Source organism: Daucus carota, chromosome 3 (assembly GCF_001625215.2).
Source record: "Daucus carota subsp. sativus chromosome 3, DH1 v3.0, whole genome shotgun sequence".
In the NCBI taxonomy this organism is placed as follows: Eukaryota; Viridiplantae; Streptophyta; class Magnoliopsida; order Apiales; family Apiaceae; genus Daucus; species Daucus carota.
The window spans coordinates 29,154,234-29,179,245 of NC_030383.2; the positions used below are offsets into that span (position 1 = coordinate 29,154,234).

The 25,012-nt window shown below is 30.7% G+C and overlaps 2 long non-coding RNA genes across 2 annotated transcripts; both read right to left on the bottom strand.

Moving 5' to 3' along the window:
• Window positions 1–19: 19 nt before the first annotated feature.
• LOC135151097 (uncharacterized) lies at window positions 20–852 on the bottom strand. The gene is made up of 3 exons (XR_010289606.1): window positions 678–852; window positions 456–590; window positions 20–360 (listed from the first exon to the last, which is right to left on the bottom strand). It is a non-coding gene; the product is annotated as an uncharacterized LOC135151097 (long non-coding RNA).
• Window positions 853–21,409: 20,557 nt separating this feature from the next.
• On the bottom strand, window positions 21,410–22,983 carry LOC108212076 (uncharacterized). The gene is made up of 4 exons (XR_010289564.1): window positions 22,833–22,983; window positions 22,621–22,717; window positions 21,774–22,476; window positions 21,410–21,678 (listed from the first exon to the last, which is right to left on the bottom strand). It is a non-coding gene; the product is annotated as an uncharacterized LOC108212076 (long non-coding RNA).
• Between the last annotated feature and the right edge of the window lie 2,029 nt (window positions 22,984–25,012).

Here is a 25,012-nt window from a genome sequence, read left to right on the forward strand (position 1 = left end):
CGACAGGAGCAATCAAACCAACATGAGCAGGAGCTCCGACCTTGTACTAATTAGCAACCTCCTCACTCACTTCCTTCAAATCTCCCTTCGTAAAGATCAGCCCAACGTTTTCAACAAGTAGAGGGATGATATTAAGAATTGTAGTAGACGGATAAACTCTTATTGTCAGATTTCCCCAATATCAACTAGTTCATACGATATAATTTCTTGAAGGGCATCAATTCCATGTATTCACAGTAACTCTGCCAGAAGGATATTTATCGGCAAGATATCTTGTGCTCACACCAACTGAGCATCCAACTAGTGGCATCAAACAAATGCTTCAATGACTCTTGTAGGCTGCAGCTCTCATCTTCGCATCTACAAACATCAAAACATTAATCATGTATACACATTCATCACCATATATACAAGGTGATAATTAAACGATGTGTTGACTTATATGTATGAAAAACCTTTGTGTAGGTAGGCGTAGCAGATATCTAAATTCCTCTTAAGATGCTCATGATCTGCTTGAGCCTCTGAGCAAGTGTGGACAGTTCCCATGACAGCTGAAGTTTCTGCCCCGCCCATAAACTAGTGTGGATTACCTGCATAAAAGTAGTTCATGTGAAAACCATGATTTTAAAACACGACACGAGCTCTTCAAGTACTATGTTACAAGATAATGCACATACCTTTAAAAACAGCAGCTCTGTCCTTGGGTTGAAAATGAATATGGCACCATTTATTGGTTTTGCAAATGCCTTAAACAACTAATTTTGAGATTAAACAACCAGCAGTATGAACAAGAGCAATCATCCAGCAAAGGCCATACAAAGAGGTCTAAATACACATGTGCACCCCACAGTGAGTGAGGGACTATGAATAAGAAACTCATATCTCTATAGTAGGGGTTCTACGTTATCCAATAACAATCCAGCACAGGTGACCAACAGCCAACACACAAATTCCATAACATAAACAATCCACAGACATAATTCAAACCGATCCATATTTAGAAAAATCCAAACCAAGATCAAACGACCCATATCAATTTATTCTAGCATTGAACCCAAACAATAGTTCAAAAGATAACAAAACAAACAATCAGCCTAATGGCCGCCATTGTCATCCTCTGGGTCTTCTCCCCCATCCTCGCATCCACATGCACAGTTTGGTCGATTATCATTTATAAGTTGTCGGAGAGCAGCGTGTTCTTCCTGAAAAAGTTGAGAGGTTAATTAAATGCAAGTATCAACTACATTAACAAGAAGCAGCATACATATATATATATACAAATCAAGGCACATTGTACACATGGTAGGAAAAAGTCGGCCGTGTCATAAAGATGTGAGAATTTTGATACCAAGGGCAGAATTGATCAAACTCATCTGTTCCCAGCATGTCAAGTTGCTCACGGTCCTTGAAGTAGCTAAATTTAAATTAAAAAGAAAAAATATCGTCAGAGAAATTAATTATGGAAACAAAATAATTAGTCTAAATTTTGGTCAAGGCATTTTGCACCCCATGCTCCAAGCTTCATCTAAAATTTTTTGTCTTTTAGCTCGAAGCCTGTCGTTTTCGGCTTGGAGAGCAGCTATTTGGGCTTGGAGAGCAACTTTTTCTGCTCGGATAGCAGCGGTTTCCTCCTGAAAAAGTTGAGAGGTTAATTAAATGCAAGTATCAAATACATAAACAAGAATAAGCAGCATAACTGTACGCTGTCTTGCACCATTTCCATTTTCCAATAGTGCTGTGAGTTAATACATTGGAAAAGATGAGAACTCCGATGTTATTCTTTGTACTTAACTCTTTATTCACATTTTATATTTATTTTATAAAAGTGAGAGAAAAGTTAACTAAGAAAGAGGGAAGATTGGAGGGGATTTTATAATATATTCATAAATAAAAAATTAAAATTACTAAATGCTCGTTAAATTTTTAAAGAGTTTTTAAGAGCCTGTTAGATCACTAATTCTTGACTTGCTCCATAAATTTAGAGTTAAGAGGTTGTTTAAAGAACTCATCGGAGATGATCTAAGTTATCTTATCGGTATCTAGACTACATATATATACTCCCTCCGTCCTAGCAAGTTGTTTATGTTCATTGTTTGCACGTATTTTGAGACTCTTATAATGTATAGTTTCATAACGTTTTTTTAATTTATTTTTTTCTAATAAAAGTTTAAAGCCAAACTTTTATTGAGGAAAAAAAATTAAAAAAATATTATGAAACTCTACTTTATAGTAGGAGTCTCAAAATGCGTGTTAAAAAGTAACGCACAAGAGTACAAATCAAGACACATCGTAGATTGTACACGTGGTACAAAATTTTGACACCTCCAATTGAGTGAGCTCATCGTCCACCCAACCCTCGACTTGAGTAAGCTCATCTATTCCCGAAAGGTCAAACTGCTCAGAGTAGCTAAATTGAAGGGAAAAAAAAAAGGGTATCGTCAAGAGAATAGTTAATACAAATAATTAATCTAAATTTTGATTAAGGTTAATAAAACTAGTTTGCAGAGATCAAAACATGACAATATATAAATAATGCATGACTTTCATTTGTTTGGTAAGCGACCAATCAATCTTACGCTTTTGATGCATTAATTTGTTTCTCATTGTTGCTACCAGTAGCAGCAATTCCAATTCGGCCACCATCAGCACCAACGGCAGCCATATGGTTATTCCCACCTCCGTTCTGGTCAATTTTGCCGACTCCTGTTAGGCCAGCCTGCTGTCCTTTCACAGAATTGTTGTTTTGCTCCATTTCTGTAGATACATTAAGGTGACATTAGTTCCATGCATGTAATTTGTTATGTGCATGTGTGTCATCTATATAACTATGTTTGTATACATTTTATATATACATATGTGTATATATAAGTTTGTATAAAAGAAAGAACAAAAAGACTAGTAAAGATTAATTATGATTTTGTTCAGTATCATAATATGGAGGAAGTTTCAGATTTAGTTGGAATTTATGAACCCGTAATATTTGATGAGATAGATAATATTTATGTTATAATTTATTTAATATTATACTATTGATAACAAAAGTATCTTACTTTTAAAACATATCCACTTCTTATTATCGTGTAAACTATATATATATATATGCACGCGCGTATATTCATATGTTATTGATATATATTATTCTGAAAAATAGAATTTTTTTTATACATTATATATTAAAAAGTAAAAATATTGTTTGTTAGATATTTCTTAAAATATTATGTTTATATTTTATTGATGATTTCAAAAATACTACCTGATAAAATAAGTCAATATTTAATTACACCAGCATCTAAACTATATTAATTAATTAATTAAGATAGAAAAAATAAGTTGTTTATATTAAGATATTGTATAGGTAATTTTGTTTTAATAATTTTTTGAATACTAAATGTTGGTACATTTGAAAGAATTATAACCATTATTGACTTCCAAATATTTGTTCATAACAAAATTGTAAATTATATACAGAAGATTATTTATTCATATATCTATTATTATCTTTGTAAAAATTAATAACTATGTAACAAGTCTTAGCAATAATAAAAAATTATCATGTATACTCACATAGTCATTTGTACATGATGAAAAAATTGCAAATAATTATTTTCTTACGACGAGGGAAAACTCAACAAAAATCATTTTTCATTTATTATACATACAAGGTGATTTACAAATAATAAATTGTGGAAAAAAATATTATGATAAATTATATAAATATTATCTTGTGATCCACAAATAAATTCCATTTTCTAATTAAGATAAATTGTTTTCTATTTATACAAAAAATTGAAAAAAACAAAAATTCTTTCACAAACATTCAAACCACCAAAAGAAAAGAGCAAGAGTCTCTTGCCTTTAAAATCAAAATGATTTATATTTTATCATAAAATTCAACAATAAATATATATATATATATATATATATATATATATATAATGAATAAGATTAAAAATTTATACCTTAAAAGGATGAAATAAAATAAAATTGTGAAAGAAAAGTATAGGGTGTGAGAGATGGAGTATATACTGCGAGAGATAGATCATAGATGAGAGATAGATCGATGAAGAATACAATGAGGGACGGGTCCTATTTATAGGAGCATAGGAACATTCGGGAAGGGGGGGGGGGGGGGATTGACAATATATTTATTTATACTATTTATTGTATATCTGTTAACCGATATTTTTCAATAAATAGGATACGATATTGATATCGTATCTGCATGATTTGTGATATCCTTTTGATGGACACCAAAATGACACATGTGCTTACATCATTTTCTAGCATCTCATATTTTGTAATTGTAATCGGGTAGTTGATTTCGAGATAAATGTAACATTAAGCCCACATTTATTTAATAAACAAAATCTAGCCCATTAAATAATAATTTCACTTAGATGCAGAGGGAATGTTGAAAAATTATCTTCTCTCAACTCAATCTCTTTTTAAAAAATTAGACAAGTTAACAAATGTATTTAATTAAATTGAGCTATGTGTGCATGTGACAACATTTAAAAAATTGTTTTGAAAAGAGAAATGAGATAAAAAATTTGTGACAAATTTTTACAGAAAAAATATGTAAAAAGACACGGAACAATAAGTAATAAGATAAGACGTACATTCTCTGGAGCTACTATCTACTTGTGCATGGATAACAAGAATTTCATATCATTCCATGTCATTCTAAATACACAAAGGTATGTTTAAAATTTCTTATAATTAATGTCTATATGCTCATAATTTTACTTTAATATTATTAATATCTTTTCTACTTCTTATAAATCTAGAATTTGTGGTTTTATAAATATGATGGTTTTATAAATTTTACATGTAGACAATTTCATAAATTTTTTTAGTCTCAATGTATAATCATAATATATATTTTGATTTTGAAAAATTAATAATAATGTTTTGATTTAAATAGGCTTTCTAGTAAGAAAACAAATTGTAAAAATATTGAAAGTGATGAATTTTCATGTGTGCCTAAAAATATATGTAAATATTTAAAATGGCTTATAAATTATAATAAGATAAATAATTATAATGTATTATTTCTATTAATTTAATGAATGTTATATATATGAATTAAATTCAATAATATAACTAATATATAATAAGTCATTTGGTATAAAAAATGAATATTATTTTTTGACAAATATTAATTTTCACATCTAAATTAAATATTTAGATATATTTCTAAAAATATAAATTTATCAGCATTACATTTCATTTATATATATTTTTATGATCCCTGAAATTATTAAAAAAATTTAAATCAATTATATATAATAGTATTACTTAGCTCTTTTATACTGACATGAAATTATATCACAATTTGATGATCGCGTAAATTTAATAATTTATTGAAAATTTATTTTTATTTTTACTATCATTTGCATATATGCAATGAAGTTGTAAGATTATAGTCATTTATTCAAATTTCTTGAAAAATATAGCTTTTACAAATTAAAACTAAATATTTCGTAATATTGTAATATAATAAGAGTTTAACTAATAAGATTTTGAAAATGGAAGATGAATATGTGTTTAGTTAAAAAAAATTGAATTATCTAGACACATGGTTATATGTTTATTAAGAATAATGGTTATATGTTTATTAAGAATAATTTTCAAAAACATTTATTTAACAAAACATAAATTAACCCTAAAGGGCGTAACGTTTAACAAACACGACACATTTTTGCCAGTTATTCGGACCGCAAGTCTCTCCCTTTTTGTGAAAACCCATAAAGCACATGTAACATTTACCAAGAGGTAAGCACTCTTGGGCTCATGGATGGTATCACATACCTCAAAGCCCATGAAATAAGTCCTACATATAGCCCCATTTGATGAATAAATCAAAGCCCATTTCGCACTACAAAAAATCCACCCGGCAACATTCCACATCATCCAATAATCTTGCATAAACCTAATATAAATTCCCTCAAAAAACTCTTAATTTCTGTGTTTAAATAATTTTTTTGATATATACAACTTATATCATGTATAAAAAAAATTTAAGATTATAATAAATTATTTTTTAAAGTAGCCTTTTACATTTTTACCAAATCAAATTTCAAAAATATAAATAAGTCATTAAAAAAGTTAAAATGTTTAACTTCTAGCAACTTATAAGTCAGAAGTTGATTTATAAACTCTTTACATAAATCATACAAATAAACTATTTTTAACTTATAAGTCAAAAAACTTGATTTAAAAGCACTGTCAAAAACACTTCTGCTTCATATTTGCGAGCCTGGTAATTAGGGCTGTAATTCGAGCTGGGCCGAGCGAGTTTCGAGCCAAGTTTAATAAGTGCCAAAAAACCCAAGAGTACTGACAACACTTGCTGCACTCAGGTTCTGATTTTGCGTTCTGAAGGAGGTATCATTTTGTTTTTCCCCAAAAAAAATTCAAATGATCATTTTTCATTTTTATTTTGTTGCACATTTACGATCCTTATTATTGCAAGTAGAAACAAGATATCCAGTTAAAGGCTTAAAGAATAGTCTGAGTAAGGTTTTTCCTATATAGAACTTTACACTAGCAAAACAGTGTCGACATAATTAATCATCAAAACTAAAATGTGAAGAAGTTGCATCTCAATTAATCAAAATATCGAAATGTGTTTCACTGATTAAACATGGGAAAAGCTAAAATTGTAGTTCTCTTAGTAAACACTCCTTCAAGAAAAAGAGAAAGTAAAGAATTGCACTAGTAATATAACTAAGTGTCTTTCCATCTACTTTTAGTTAGGGGAAAGATTTTAATTGGTGAAGATTTTTGTGCATACCATCATTATAGTCTCATTAGACCCCATATATTTCACCATCTAACTAAAAAGTGGCTGTTAGCTTTTGCCGAAGAAAATCCGTATAATAAATTATAATATCAGGTACCTTAAGCCCAGCCCACCAGTCACCAAGCCAAACGAATTCAAGCCACAACAGCTCCACAATCACTTTGTTGATCCTTATATACGTTTTCTTGGAAAACGGCCACACTGTTGCGAAGAAAAACGCCTGAAAAACATTGAGTAACATCATTGCTATTTTATCTGTCAAGAACTTGAGAGTCATTAGCAACTAACAAAATCATTAAAAAAAAGAAGACATGCCTGAATGAGATTAACGAGTAATCCTGAGAAAAAGAAGATGGCCCCCAGTGGCACCACATAGGCTGCTGTTGGAATAGCCATGGCTGATTAAGAGCGAGAGTTGAGAGAGAGAGAGAGAGAGAGAGTAAAAAGTGTGTTTTGCAACAAAGATTGTTCTAGTAGTTGCCAGTTGCCACTTCCACCGAATAAGGGCGCATAGGTATGTGTGCAACAATTAAGGTGGCTGCCTGAAACTACTAACAAATTCTGACAGCTGTCCACTTCATCGTTTATACTCGTATGCACTTTTAAGCATACACGTGTGAATGCTCATTACTCTAGTTTCAAATTTCTGCCGTTCAAATAAACAACTTCGTGTGATAGTATTTGGTTAAAATTATAGAAATGTTCTTGATCTATGGTTTGTATTTAATTAAAATTTTGAAATATTATTTTTATTCATAAAATATTAAAATCCCATTTTATTCATATGATATTCATTTAAAATTTAAATAAATTAATATAATATATGAGAGTACGGGGGTATCAGATTAATCTCAGTTAAGGACCATGCCTAAATCAGGTTAAACGACTCCATCTTGTCAAAACAGCCAGGCCCATTTGTACTAAAAACACAAGACTCGATCACATTTCACATTTGAGAAACTTTGTCACTTCTTCACTTCAATACGCTTATTCTGCACTTCTTCGTACTTTTGTATACTGCAGTACCGCTATTATTACAGAACTTAAGATTCCTTGTTAGTATTCTGCAGTACGACTATTATTACAGAACTTAGTTTTAGTGAGGATATAATTACGAACTTAGTTATTCCTTGTTAGTATTCTGCACTTCTTCATACTTTTGTATACTGCAGTACGGCTATACGGAAATGTTGTTCTGCACTCTGCTTATCCATTGTTCTTCACTTTTTATTCAGAGTCGCTTGGTCTATATTCCTTGTTAGCATCCTGCACTTCTTCATACTTTCTAACTTGACGTGATTTCTAATTCTAGTTCTTTATGCATTGGTGAATAATTTTTTTGTGTACTACAGAACTTATATTAGTGACCGTGTTGTAGTACAATAGTAGATATCGTCATGTAAGCTAGAAAGTAAATATTGTTCTGCACTACTTATCCTTTGATCTTTTTTTTTTTAACATTCGCTTTGATCTATATTCCTTGTTAGCATCCTGCACTTCTTCATACTTTCTAACTTAACGTGATTTCTACTCCTAGTTCTTTATGTATTGGTGAATTGTTTTTTGTGTAATGCAGTACGTCTATTAGTGACCATGTTGTAGTACTATAGTGGATTACTTCATGTAATATAGAAAGTAAATATTGTTCTGCAATACTTATCCATCGTTCTTTTTTTTTTTCAGAGTCGCTTTGATCTATATTTAAATTGAAGATTTTATTCTACTTTAAGGCTGCTTGTCGGGAGTATTATCACCGTCCCGTTTGTTGCACTTTACTTGGGTCGCTACTTGAAGCAATAAAGGATCTAAATCAAGGCCCGAATTTAATTTTTTCTATTGGATTGGCTCACTACACCATCATGTGTTACACTTTATCAGACGCTTTCAACCAAATACACGCTCACAAAGGGAGTGTTCTTTCTTTTTTTGTTGCTGCACTTAACAATGCTCAAATGGTATGGACAAGAATACAAAGATCATGTTGCTGTAATCAAGTTTGAATGCTCTACAATTTTAGCTCTTGCAGAACCAAGAAGTATAGTTTAGATGTTACTTATGTAGTGTTGAGATTGTGAATAAAATAGTCTTGGTTTGAATGCTACATCTTTTAAATGATCAAAAACTTCATATTCTGATTATTTCCTATGTCCATTGTTCCGAACAGCTTGGTACAATTGTAACAACTAATACCCAGATCAAAACTTCATCGATTGCAGGACACACCACTAAACAGTAGTATAGAACACTACCTTACTAAGCATCAATGACTATTTGAATTGAAGTACAAATCTTAAACTTAGAACACCCAACAGATAATCAGAATCAAGAATTTTTAAATTGTCATTAAATTGTCAGGTAAAGAACATACAATACAATCACTAGTCAACTTTTTTGCAAGTACTCCTATAGTGCCCTGTTTGACCACACAAATTGCAATTTTTTTTTTGTTTTAAATCTTGAGCTTCTTGCATCCCAGTAGGAATACGTGATGCAATTTTTGGTCTGCCTTTAGTCTTGCACTTGGCCGGATCACGGATAGTAAAATTTAACTGTGTTGCTTGAGAACCTTCTGCCGTGCTTGATTCCACATTGTTGGTCAACAATGGCAACATTTGTATCTTCTCAATTTCGTCAATCCTTTTCAGCGACTCATGTATTTTATTCTTCAGTTCTTCATATAGCTCCATGTGACAGATTACTTTTTCATATACTTTGTTGAGATCATCCCGTAATATCCAAGCTTCCAACGCTGTAACCCCTTTTGAAGTATTAGTCTCATTAGCTTCAGATTCACCATAATTCTGGCAAGATATAGTCTTATATCTTGCGTTTAACGTCCATCTCTGTAAAATATATTCTTCGGGAATAACCTTCACACGTAACTTCTGCTTCATGATATACAATATATGCTTGCAAAGAATCCCCCAGGTCTCAAATCTTGCACATGAACACTTACAAAATATTGTTGAAATATCCACCTTAACAATGTGTGCTTTCTTATGCTCCTTAAAGTCTACCTCATATGTGGTCACAACACCCTCTTTTACTCCCTTACTATGTTGACAATGCAAAATCTGACTAAATTCATTCTGAAATATTTTGAAAATATTTCTACAATAAACTCATCCTGCATGAGCCTCTATAGAGTGCATATTTGTAAAATCGGGAGCTGTGGTCATTGAAATCAAATCTTCTTTCTCTTCTGCGTCACGACGACTTGCAATTGCTTTCTCATATTGCTCAATAAACTCGGATAAAGGAGTGTTGCTATTGACATATCCATCAAAAAATGAATTCATACTCTCACTTTTTTGAGAAGACTTCATGCCTGAGAAATAAGTGAACAAGTTTGTGATCAATTGTGAATTACTCAAATTATACCCAAAAAAAATATTTCTGGCTAAACTAGAATATAACATCCTTGAGTATCATTTAAAAAATTTCAGAAGTATAGATACCTGCAAAAAATGTGTCTTTCAAATATGCTTTCACCCAGTGACGTCGTTTTACATACATATTTTCAACCCACTTCCAAGACTTTGCCATATTCCTTTGAGACTCAGTTAATTCTTCTTTATTTGGCTTGTATTTCTCACATAACAGGATCCAACTTTTCTCGGATTCTTCGATAGTTTTAGACTTCTCACTGTTCTGCACTATTTTTTTGTAACCCTGCATACAAAAGTTCTTCTTATAATAACATCACTATTTCTAGACTTGTAAGTAGAATACCTTCGAATTGCAAATCCGTTTGTCAAAGCAAAAGTATTGTAGAAATCATATGCTTCTTCGTGGGGTTGAAACTGTAAACCCTCTCGAGGTGTAAGTGATGATCCTGTACTGCTGATATCATTATTGAGGGTATCTTCCAAGTGATCTGATAAAAAATGTAAGTCTTCTCGTATAGAACCACAGGATGATTGATGATTTTCTGAGTACAGGATTGTGGTATGTGAATGCTGATATGATGCAAAAGTCACGTATTGTTTTGATAAAACGTGGGTGTGTATTGTTTTTCATAAAACGTGGGTGGTCTAGGGTTTTGTATAAAACTACATGGTTCATGTAGTTTCACCTTATTTAAGAAATATGCTTATATCAGATTTATGATCTCATATCCCTTTTCTCTTTATAATATATAATATATATAATTCATTAAAATCTCAATTAAGTACGTCACAAACTTAATTTGACTGCCAAACAAAATTAACTCAAAAAGAGTATTGCATATGGGTTGATTGTTCTGACTGATTTAAAGTGCATGTTTGCCGTTGAAATTAGTTCTACAAATCCAAGCCAGGATTAATCTCTTTTTTCCGTATTTAATTATTTACTAGTTTGTTATTTCTTTCACTTTATAATTTTAATTTAGACCGACACTTATAATATTTATTTTAATTTAAATAAATAAATTTTTATTAATATCAAGACAATAATTTCTTTTTTCAAAAAAATTATTTTGTCAATTTCTAGAGAATAACTAATTTTTATAATTAAAAAAACCATAGTTAGGATATTAATATAAAGCAAACATATATATTTTTACTATTTATCTTAAGATTCACAATCAAAATATAACATGAATCATGTAATAAGAACTTATTAAGTATGTAATTTTTGCCAGCCTTCGCTGTATAAATGTGTTCAGCTTAAAGATTTAGGATTTGCTGAAGAACTTATTGAGTATGCAGAATGTAGCGGGGCACCAAATGAGGAGGTGTTTACACAATTATCAGGCCACTATACCAAATGAATTCTAACCATTTAAATATTAATTTCATGTTATTACGAAATTACCACTTATTATGAAAGTCAAATAATCATGTATTTTAAACCTAACATATATTACATGTTATTTAGGCTCTTACTTGATCACTAAGAGCCTAGTACTGGGCAATAATCATTTCCAAAATTACCTTTTATTGGGATGGAACCTTGATTTAATTCTCACACCAAAAAAATAGCCATCCCATAGTCAGACCTAAAGATGGCCTGTTTTAATTGTAGGCGGTGGAAATTGGAGTAGTTAACTTTTGCAGATGTTGCTTCTAACCAGCTACACTCAACAGCATAATTCATAGGCTAAAAGAGATGGCGAGTGTATATTTTTATGGATCATGCTTGATGCCTTTGACACTTTTCTTAACCTGTATGTGAAAATTACTATCAACTGCAAGAATCAATACTTAAAGCTGCAAGAATGCACATATATGTGAGCACCGGAGGACCAAACTGCCAAAAAGGTCTTGCAAAAATGATGGCCTTTGGAGAAGAAATTGGCATGCTAATTGAGGTATAATTACATTTTGGATCTCTTTTTTTGGATAAAATTGAAAATGAACCTCGACTCTTTCTATCTTGTCCTCTTGGTCAATGGACCAAAAAAAGGACACAAGGGAGTTCTGGCCATTAATCTAACTTATTTTATCTCAGAATGCAATACCATAATTATTCTTATAGTTGTCTTGTAACACTTCAGTCTCGTCGAAAAATGAAAATTTATAAGAAAAAGCTGGTTTACAAGCAAAAATTCAAACTTAAGTTCCCCATTAACAATATTATAGGAAGCTAGTTGTCCACAAGGAGAGACTATGTACAAGTACAACATTCCACCACTGTAGACAAGATTGTAAGAACAAGGCACAAAATTGGCAACGGTATAAAATTGTTTAGCAGTCCATTCTTTATCACCAATGCAATATGTTAAAACTGCGATCAACATCGACCTTGTCAGCATTGCGCGCGATAAAAATTTCTACTGAAAGAAGAGAACAATAACATATATTTTTGGTGAAAAGCTTGGAATCGGAGAAAAAACTTGTTGATTTTCTGGCATCACACACACCAGTGCATATGTTATCCAATAACAATCAAGCACAGATTAATTAACACACAAATTCCATAAACATAAACAATCCACAGACATAATCCAAAACCAATCCATATATAGAAAAATTCAAACCAAGATCAAACCATATTAATTTATTCCAACATTGAACCCAAACAATAGTTCAAAAGATAATAAAACAAAATATCAGCCTAATTGCCGTCATTGTCACCCATTGAGCTGCCTTCTCCCACCTCCTCGCCACCATTTTCACGTCCTTCAACATGACCATTACCTGCACAGTTTGGGGGATCATGTGCTTCCATTACCGGAGACACCATCACATGAGGAAATCCGGGTTACTGTATTCTACAATTTTTCCCCAAATTTTATTCAGTAATTCTTTTGTTTCAGCTTGAAGCCTGTCATTTTCGGCTTGGATAGCATCATTTTCCTCCTGAAATTAAAAAGTTGAGAGCTAGGTTAATTAAATGCAAGTATCAACTACATAAATAAGAAGCAGCATAACTGTACACTAACTAAGTTATCTTATTAGTACCTAGACTACATATATATACAAAAAAGGCAAAACTCGACAAAGTCATGAAAATTTTAATACCTTGATTTGAGTGAGCTCATTCTCCAAGTTACGTTGGACTTGTTTAAGCTCATCCATTCCCAACATGTTAAACATTCCCGATATGTTAAATTGTCCACCGTCGTTGAAGTAGCTAAATTTAAATTACAAAAAAATATGTCAAGACAAATTAATTATGTAAACAAATAATTAATACAACATGATTAGTACTATATTCTCGATTAAGGATAATAAAACTAGCTAGTTTGCAGAGACGAGAACATGACAATGTATAAATAATGTATAAATAATTTTGATCAATCTTACTCTTCTGATGCATTAATTGGTTGCTCATTGTAGCTACCAGTAGCAGCAATTCCGCTTCCACCATCAACAGCAACGACAACCATATGGGTATTCCCACCTCGGTTCTGATCAATCCTGCCGACTCTGCTTAGGCCACCCTGTTCTGTTACACTGTTGTTAATGTTTTGCTCCATTTCAATCTGTAGATGCCACAACATTATAAGGTGAAATATTAGTTACATCATATAATTTGTTATTTGCATGTGTGTCATGTATATGACTATGTTGGTATATATACATTTTAATCAGATATGTATATATAACTAAGAGGACCATGTATATATAACTAAGAGGACCAGAAAAAATTATATCTATGATTTTGTTAAGTGTATAGGAAGTTTTAGATTTGGTTTATTTGATGAAATAGATTATATTTATCGTATATCACTTTTTTTATAAAAATAGTGCTATTTTATACAACATGTATTAAATTGAAAATATGTCTGTTAATTTTTTTAACTAATTATTTAACATTATTTTAATGACATTAAACTACTATCTTACATGCCGAACAAATTCTCATATCACACATGTGTATAGATAAATATGTATTATGTGTTTTCAAGTATTCCCTTGTAATAACATGATTAAGTTATATATAAAAATTATATATTTTTATACTTATTATTATAAATTGATAATTATGTAAAATGTCTTCACAAATAATAAAAAAATATCATGTATACTCACATATATCATTTGTACATGAAAAAAAATAATTTTTCTCTTTTATGAAGAGAATTCACGAACAATCCTTTTCATTTAGTTCATATAGTTAGTTTGTAAAGAAATATATTATGATAAAATTATATAAAAGTAAATGAAAAAATTTATAAATTTTCTTACAACTTATATAACATCAAAAAACAAGAGTCCGGTGACATTCCTACCTCAAAATTAGTTATAAATATTTACATAGTAATACAAAAAATAATTTATACCTTAAAAGAAAAAAATAAAATGGAGTTGTGAGAGAAAGGTGTATGGAGTTATGAGAGAAAAAAGTGTATCAATAGATGAGATATGCTAAAATAGAAGAGAGAGCTGTGAAGAATACAATGACAAAATGTACCTATATATAGGTGTTTTAGAACATTCTGGAGACGTTTTGTGATTTGTTTTTAATAAATAGGATACGATATTGTATCTGTATCTGATATCTTATCTGGGTGATTTGTAATTATCGTTTTGGTGGACGCAAGGATGACATACAATCTTTCATAATTTTCAAATATTTCATATTTTGTAAGTGGATAGTTTATTTTGAATTCCTAAACTCTTTTGTGATAAATTTAACAAGCCCGAACATTTATCTACAAGTATACAAAAACTAGTCTTTTACTTATAATTTGTGACCTGATACCCACTCTAAACTTAATAGTACAGGGTAAAATGAATTTCTTGAACCTGGTGCATTGGTATGCAGAATTAAATCAACCATCCAATATCAGGACTCCGTATCATTCGAAATACAAGAATATATTTTTTGCAATTTCAATATAATTAATCTTTTTAACAGTACATGTTCATGGTCCTGATTTGTTTTTTTAATATTAATTGATATCTTTTTTACTTCTAATAAATTTAAATTTTGTAGTTTTATAGAAAAAATAGTTTTAAAAATTATTTTCAATTTCATAAATCATACATGAATTATAAAATCTCAAGAAAATGATATTTTTCATAAACTTCTTCTGTCTTAACGTAATAATTATGGGAATATATATATTTAATTTTCATAAATTAGTAATAATATTGAGACTTAAAGAGGCCTTAAAGAGGCCTTATAGTAATAATTTTGATAAATTAGTAATAAAATTTCTTTTTACAAGTATTTAAATATACATATATATATAAATATTTTTCAAATTTAAAATAAATTTTAATCTAGTTTTAATAAATTTAAATAATTTTAATATAATTTATAAGTCAAGTTAATTTAAAATTAATTAATTTTTATATAATGAATTATATTATTATTCAAAAATATAAATAAATATATTATCATAAATATAATTATATTTGAGTTTTTTAAAATTGTATAATATCAAAATCCCAAGTATATAGAGCACTCAGATCAACTTAACTATGTCGTTTTGTAACCCAATCTGGCCGCAAGGTAATCTGGAGTTTCATGGTTATGGTTCTGAGTATGTCTATCACTTGGATCTGCTGTTACTAACAGCTTAGAATATCTGTGTGACCATTGGAAACTGCCAGGTGCAAGGCAGTGTTTGATATAACCGATTGAATTAGGTTGAATACAAACATCTCAACTTGATCATAAAAGTTAATACAAACAATTGCCACCTATTCGAATTTCGAAATGACGTAGATGATGATGATGATTTTCACCACTATACTGGGAAAGTGACGATCACTCTAGAATCCATGTATAACTTGCAACCGGAGATGCTTCTGTTTACTACTTCCATCGAGTAGAAGATAAAACTGAGCAAGTTTTTCCGGTGTCTCTAAAAGACCGTATTAGCTTTGATCCTCATGTTTTTCTAACATTAGCCATGAGGCCGTTTCAGGGCAGTAACTTCACGATTGTCTAGTACATTTTTTCGGAGTAGTCTGCTCAGAGTCGAGAGTGCTCAGCGTAGCTAGAGTCGAGAGTGCTCAGACACGTGGAATCTGAAATGGTAAATGGTAAAATTATTGGGACTAGACTTGTGGAATGTAGCAGCGGGTATTGCCAATGAGAATGAAATTTAATTACCCTCTAGTAAGGTATATCTTTTCCCTGGTTATTGAAATAAACTTTACAATTTCAATCAGATTAGTTGTCGAACCTAAGACCAATACAATAGGATGCGATTCAAGTTCCCCCTAACGGATCCATTAACCTCAACCTAAACATCATTGTATGACCATATTAGAGTTTTAGCAACACTACAAGAAAAACGGGTAAAAATGACCGGCTAAATTCGACAGGAGCAACCAAACCAACATGAGCAGGAGCTCCGACCTTGTACTAATTAGCAACCTCCTCACTCACTTCCTTCAAATCTCCCTTCGTAAAGATCAGCCCAACGTTTTCAACAAGTAGAGGGATGATATTAAGAATTGTAGTAGACGGATAAACTCTTATTGTCAGATTTCCCCAATATCAACTAGTTCATACGATATAATTTCTTGAAGGGCCTCAATTCCATGTATTCACAGTAACTCTGCCAGAAGGATATTTATCGGCAAGATATCTTGTGCAGTTGTGCTCACACCAACTGAGCATCCAACTAGTGGCATCAAACAAATGCTTCAATGACTCTCGTAGGCTGCAGCTCTCATCTTCGCATCTACAAACATCAAAACATTAATCATGTATACACATTCATCACCATATATACAAGGTCATAATTAAACGATGTGTTGACTTATATGTATGAAAAACCTTTGTGTAGGTAGGCGTAGCAGATATCTAAATTCCTCTTAAGATGCTCATGATCTGCTTGAGCCTCTGAGCAAGTGTGGACAGTTCCCATGACAGCTGAAGTTTCTGCCCCGCCCATAAACTAGTGTGGATTACCTGCATAAAAGTAGTTCATGTGAAAACCATGATTTTAAAACATGACACGAGCTCTTCAAGTACTATGTTACAAGATAATGCACATACCTTTAAAAACAGCAGCTCTGTCCTTGGGTTGAAAATGAATATGGCACCATTAATTGGTTTTGCAAATGCCTTAAACAACTAATTTTGAGATTAAACAACCAGCAGTATGAACAAGAGCAATCATCCAGCAAAGGCCATACAAAGAGGTCTAAATACACATGTGCACCCCACAGTGAGTGAGGGACTATGAATAAGAAACTCATATCTCTACGTTATCTAATAACAATCCAGCACAAGTGATATTAATCAACAACACACATACATAAACATTAACCATAAAAACAAATTGACCAACAGTCAACACACAAATTCCATAACATAAACAATCCACAGACATAATTCAAACCAATCCATAAATAGAAAAATCCGAACCAAGATCAAACGACCCATATCAATTTATTCTAACATTGAACCCAAACAATAGTTCAAAAGATAACAAAGCAAACAATCAGCCTAATGGCCGCCATTGTCATCCTCTGAGTCTTCTCCCCCATCCTCGCATCCACATGCACAGTTTGGTTGATTATCATTTAGAAGTTGTCGTCGGAGTGCATCAATTGTCTCCTGAAAAAGTTAAGAGGTTAGCTAAATGCAAGTATCAACTACATAAACAAGAAGCAACATATATAACTATACACTATCTAAGTTATCTTATTAGTACCTAGACTACATATATATACAAATCAAGACACATTGTACACTTGGTAGGAAAAAGTCGGCAGTGTCATAAAGATGTGAGAATTTTAATACCTTCAGTTTAGTGTTCTCATTCTTCAACCAATGGCCCATGACTTGATCAAGCACATCTGTTCCCAGCAGGTCAAATTGCACAAAGTCCTTGAAGGAGCTAAATTCAAATTAAAAAGAAAAAAGTATCGTCAAGAGAAATTAATCATGGAAACAAGAGAAATTACATATGGAAACAAAATAATTAGCCTAAATTTTGATTAAGGCATTCTGCACCTGTCTCTCCATATTTCATCTCGAAATTTCTGTCTTTTAGCTCGAAGCCTGTCGTTTTCGGCTCGGAGAGCAGCTATTTGGGCTTGGAGAGCAACTTTTTCTGCTCGGATAGCAGCGGTTTCCTCCTGAAAAAGTTGAGAGGTTAATTAATTAAATGCAAAGTATCAAATACATAAACAAAGAATAAGCAGCATAACTCCTAAATCATTCCTTCAACGATAACATAAGATGTGGCTTTAGTGAGTTAATACATTGGAAAAGATGAGAACTCCGATGTTATTCTTTGTACTTAACTCTTTATTCATACTTTATATTTATTTTATAAAAGTGAGAGAGAAAAGTTAATAAAGAGAGAGGGAAGATTGGAGGGGATTTTATAATATATTCATAAATAAAAACTTAAGAATTATTAAATGCTCGTTAAATTTTTAAAGAGTTTTTAAGAGCCTATCAGAGCACTAATTCTTGACTTGCTCCATAAATTTAGAGCTAAGAGGTTGTTTAAAGAACTCATTGGAGATGATCTAAGTTATCTTTGTTTACGTTTATTATTTGCACGCATTTTGCGACTCTTATAATGTATAGTTCCATAACGTTGTTTTTCATTAATTTTTTTCTAATAAAAGTTTAAAGCCAAACTTTTATTGAGGAAAAAAAATTAAAAAAATATTATGAAACTCTACTTTATAGTAGGAGTCTCAAAATACGTGTTAAAAAGTAACGCACAAAGAGAGTAGAAATCAAGACACATGGTAGATTGTACACATGATAGGAAAAAGTCGGTAAAATCGTAAAGATATGAAAATTTTAACACCTCATCATCGTTCACCCAACCCTCGACTTGAGTAAGCTCATCTATTTCCGAAAGGTCAAACTGCTCAGAGTAGCTAAATTGAAAGACAAAAAAAAAAGTATCGTCAAGAGAATAGTCAATACAAATAATCAATCTAAATTTTGATTAAGGTTAATAAAACTGGTTTGCAGAGATCAAAACATGACAATATATAAATAATGCATGACTTTCATTTGTTTGGTAAGCGACCAATCAATCTTACGCTTCTGATGCATCAATTTGTTTCTCATTGTTGCTACCAGTAGCAGCAATTCCGCTTCGGCCACCATCAGCAGCAACGGCAGCCATATGGTTATTCCCACCTCCGTTCTGGTCAATTTTGCCGACTCCGCTTAGGCCAGCCTGTTGTCCTTTCACAGAGTTGTTGTTTCGCTCCATTTCTGTAGATACATTAAGATGACATTAGTTACATGGTGTGTCATTTATGTAACTATGTTAGTATACATTTTATATATAACATATGTGTATATATAAGTTTGTATAAAAGAAAGAACAAAATGACTAGTAAAGAATTATGATTTTGTTCATATGGAGGAAGTTTCAGATTTCGTTGGAATTTATGAACCCGTAATATTTGATGAAATAGATAGTATTTATGTTATATATTATTTTAAAAAGATTGTGATATCTTATAATATATATTTTATATATTTGTATATTAAAAGTAAAACTATACTTGTTGGAAAATTTCTCAAAATAATTTATTTAATATTATACCACTGATAACAAAAGTATCTTACTTTTAAAACAAATCCACTTCTTATTATCGTATAATATATATATATATATAGGCGCGTATATTCATATGTTATTGATATATATTATTTTGAAAAATAGAATTTTTTTTATACATTATATATTAAAAAGTAAAAATACTGTTTGTTAGATATTTCTTAAAATATTATATTTATAAATATATTATTGATGATTTCAAAAATACTATCTTATAAAATAAGTCAATATTTAATTACACCAGCATCTAAACTATATTAATTAATTAATTAAGATAGAAAAAATAAGTTGTTTATATTAAGATATTGTATAGGTAATTTTCTTTTAATAATTTTTTAAATACTAAATGTCGGTACATTTGAAAGAATTATAACCATTATTGACTTTCAAATATTTGTTAATAACAAAATTGTAAATTATATACACAAGATTATTTATTCATATATCTATTATTATCTTTGTAAAAATTAATAACTACGTAACAAGTCTTAGCAATAATAAAAAGCAATCATGTATACTCACATCTGTCATTTATACATGATAAAAAAATTGCAAATAATTATTTTCTAACGAAGAGGAAAAACTCATAAAAAATCATTTTTCATTTATTATACATACAAGGTGATTCACAAATAATAAATTATTGGGAAAAATATTATGATAAATTATATAAATATCATCTTGTGATCCACAAATAAATTCCATTTCTAATTAAGATAAATTGTTTTTCTATTTATACAAAAAATTGAAAAAAACCATAAATTCTTTCACAAACATACAAACCAGCAAAAGAAAAGAACAAGAGTCACTTGCCTTTAAAATCAAAATAATTTATATTTTATCATAAAATTCAACAATATATATATATAATGAATACGATAAAAATTTATACCTTAAAAGGATGAAATAAAATAAAATTGTGAAAGAAAAGTATAGGGTGTGAGAGATAGAGTATATATTGTGAGAGATAGATGAGAGACAGATCGATGAGGAATACAATGAGGGACGAGTCCTATTTATAGGAGCATAGGAACATTCGGGAAGGGGGGATTGACAATATATTTATTTATATTATTTATTGTATATCTGTTAACCGATATTTTTCAATAAATAGGATACGATATTGATATCGTATCTGCATGATTTGTGATATTTTGTATATCCTTTTGATGGACACCAAGATGACACATGTGCTTACATCATTTTCTAGCATCTCATATTTTGTAATTGTAATTGTCATCGGGTAGTTGATTTCCAATTAAGCCCAAACATTTATTTAATAGACAAAAACTAGCCCATTAAATAATAATTTCACTTAGATGCAGAGGGAATGTTGAAAAGTTATCTTGTCTCTCAACTCAATTTTTTTAAAAAAAAATTAGACAAGTCAACAAATGTATTTAATTAAATTGAGTTATGTGTGTATGTGACAACATTTAAAAAATTATTTTGAAAAGAGAAATGAGATAAAAATTTTGTAACAAAATTTTACAGAAAAGATATGTAAAAAGAAAGATATGTAAAAAGACACGAAGTAATAAGATAAGACCTACATTCTCTGGAGCTAATATCTACTTGTGCATGAATAACAAGAACTTGTAAAGGTCCTAAAGGAACATATCATTATACAGACTAGACAACTAAAAATCTATTAGAAGTGAGTCTTCGAACTACAAGAGCTGATGGTCCAGCCAGAATAGTTATCCGGTTTAAATTATGCAGAGATTGAATTACTACTCTCAAATGCATTGTAATAGCATACAATTGGATGATTGGACATACCACATAAGCAATGAAACAATGTCAAATGATTGGGAGGAAAATTTTGTGTCTTCCCTGGAATAAATCAGCGCCCTGAGAACTTTCATGTTATCAATGTGAGTGACATCAAACAAATGCTTCAATGACTCATCGGCTGCAGCTCTCATCTTCTCATCTACAAACATCAAAACATTAATCATGTATACAGATTCATCACCATATATACAAGGTCATAATTAAACGATGTGCTGACTTATATGTATAAAAAACCTTTGTGTAGGTAGTAGATATCTAAATTCCTCTTAAGATGTTCATGATCTGCTTGAGCCTCTGAGCAAGTGTGGACAGTTCCCATGACAGCTGAAGTTTCTGCCCCGCCCATACACTACTGTGTTTTACCTGCATAAAAGTAGTTCATGTGAAAACCATGATTTTAAAACACGACACCTTTAAAAACAGCAGCTCTGTCCTTGGGTTGATATTGAATATGCCACCATTAATTGGTTTTGCAAATGTCTTAAACAACTAATCTTGAGATACATAATCAACTTATAATAGCATGAATTAAGCTTTAATGACCCTACTTCCTAGTGGCATATCTCTATAGTAGGGGTTCTACTTTATCCAATAACAATCCAGCACAGGTGATATTAATCAACAACACACATACATAAACATTAACCATAAAAACAAATTGACCAACAGCCAACACACAAATTCCATAACATAAACAATCCACAGACATAATTCAAACCAATCCATATATATAAAAATCCAAACCAAGATCGATCAAACGACCCATATCAATTTATTCTAACATTCAACCCAAACAATAGTTCAAAAGATAACAAAACAAACAATCAGCCTAATGGCCGCCATTGTCATCCTCTGAGTCTTCTCCCCCATCCTCGCATCCACATGCACAGTTTATTCGATTATCATATATAAGTTGTCGGGGAGCATTGTTTTCATCCTGAAAAAGTTGAGAGGTTAATTAAATGCTAGTATCAAATACATAAACAAGAAGCAACATACATATATATACACAAATCAAGGCACGTTGTACACATGGTAGGAAAAAGTCGGCCGTCTCATAAAGATGTGAAAATTTTAATACCTTCAATCTAGTGATCTCATTTTTCAACCAACTCTCCATGAGTTGATCAAGCTCATCTGTTCCCAGCATGTCAAATCCCACACAGTCCTTGAAGTAGCTAAATTCAAATTAAAAAGAAAAAAGTATCGTCAAGAGAAATTAATCATGGGAAGAAGAGAAATTACATATGGAAACAAAATATTAGCCTAAATTTTGATTAAGGCATTCTGCACCTCCAAAATTCATCTCGAAATTTCTGTCTTTCAGCTCGAAGCCTGTCATTTTCGGCTTGGAGAGCAGCTATTTGGGCTTGGACAGCAACGTTTTCTGCTCGGATAGCAGCGGTTTCCTTCTGAAAAAGTTGGGAGGTTAATTAAATGCAAGTATCAAATACATAAACAAGAATAAGCAGCATAATTGTATACTGTCTTGCACCATTTCCAATCGTGCTCGTAAAGCATTCCTTCAACGATAACATAAAATGTGGCTTTAGTGAGTTAATACATTGGAAAAGATGAGAACTTCGATATTATTCTTTGTACTTAACTCTTTATTCATATTTTATATTTATTTTATAAAAGTGAAAGAGAGAGGGAGATTGGAGGGGATTTTATAATATATTTATAAATAAAAACTTAAGAATTACTAAATGCTAGTTAAACTTTTAAAGAGTTTTTAAGAGCTTATTAGAGCACTGATTCTTGACTTGCTCCATAAATTTAGAGCTAAGAGGTTGTTTAAAGAACTCATTGGAGATGATCTAAGTTATCTTATCGGTACCTAGACTACATATATATACTCCCTTCGTCCCAGCACGTTGTTTACGTTTTTGCACGCATTTTGAGACTCTTATAATGTATAGTTCCATAACATTTTTTTAATTTATTTTTTTTGTAATAGAAGTTTAAAGGCAAACTTTTATTGAGGAAAAAAAATTAAAAAAATATTATGAAACTCTACTTTATAGTAGTAGTCTCAAAATGCGTGTTAAAAAGTAAGGCACAAGAGTACAAATCAAGACACATCGTAGATTGTACACGTGGTAGGAAAAAGTCGGTAAAGTCGTAAAGAAATGAAAATCTTGACACCTCCAATTGAGTGAGCTCATCGTCCCCCCAACCCTCGACTTGAGTAAGCTCATCTATTCCCGAGAGGTCAAACTGCTCAGAGTAGCTAAATTGGAAGGGAAAAAAAATCGTCAAGAGAATAGTTAATACAAATAATTAATCTAAATTTTGATTAAGGTTAATAAAACTGGTTTGCAGAGATCAAAACATGACAATATATAAATAATGCATGACTTTCATTTGTTTGGTAAGCGACGAATCAATCTTACGCTTCTGATGCATTAATTTGGTTCTCGTTATTGCTACCAGTAGCAGCAATTCCGCTTTGGCGACCATCAGCAGCAACGGCAGCCATATGGTTATTCTCACCTCCGTTCTGGTCAATTTTGTCGACTCCGTTTAGGCCAGCCTGCTGTCCTTTCACAGAGTTGTTGTTTTGCTCCATTTCTGTAGATACATTAAGCTGACATTAGTTACATGCATGTAATTTGTTATGTGCATGTGTGTCATCTATGTAACTATGTTAGTATACATTTTACATATACATATGTATAGATATAAGTTTGTATAAAAGAAAGAACAAAAAGACTAGTAAAGATTAATTATGATTTTATTCAGTATCATAATATGGAAGAAGTTTCAGATTTAGTTGGAATTTATGAACCCGTAATATTTGATGAAATAGATAATATTTATGTTATATATTATTTTAAAAAGATTGTGATATCTTATAATATATATTTTATATATTTGTATATTAAAAGTAAAACTATATATATATAGGCGCACGCGCGTATATTCATACATTGTTGATATATATTATTCTGAAAAATAGAATTTTTTTTTATACATTATATATTAAAAAGTAAAAATACTGTTTGTTAGATATTTCTTAAAATATTATATTTATAAATATTTTATTGATGATTTCACAAAAATACTATCTTATAATATAAGTCAATATTTAATTACACCAGCATCTAAACTATATTAATTATTTAATTAAGATAGAAAAAATAAGTTGTTTGTATTAAGATATTGTATAGATAATTTTCTTTTAATAATTTTTTAAATACTAAATGTCGGTACATTTGAAAGAATTATTTGTTTAACAATTGACTTCCAAATATTTGTTCATTCATGACAAAATTGTAAATTATATACAAAAGATTATTTAACAAGTCTCCATAGAACTTTACTCTTATTCATATATCTATTATTATCTTTGTAAAAATTAATAACTATGTAACAAGTCTTAGCAATAATAAAAAGCAATCATGTATACTCACATCTGTCATTTGTACATGATGAAAAAATTGCAAATAATTATTTTCTTACGACGAGGG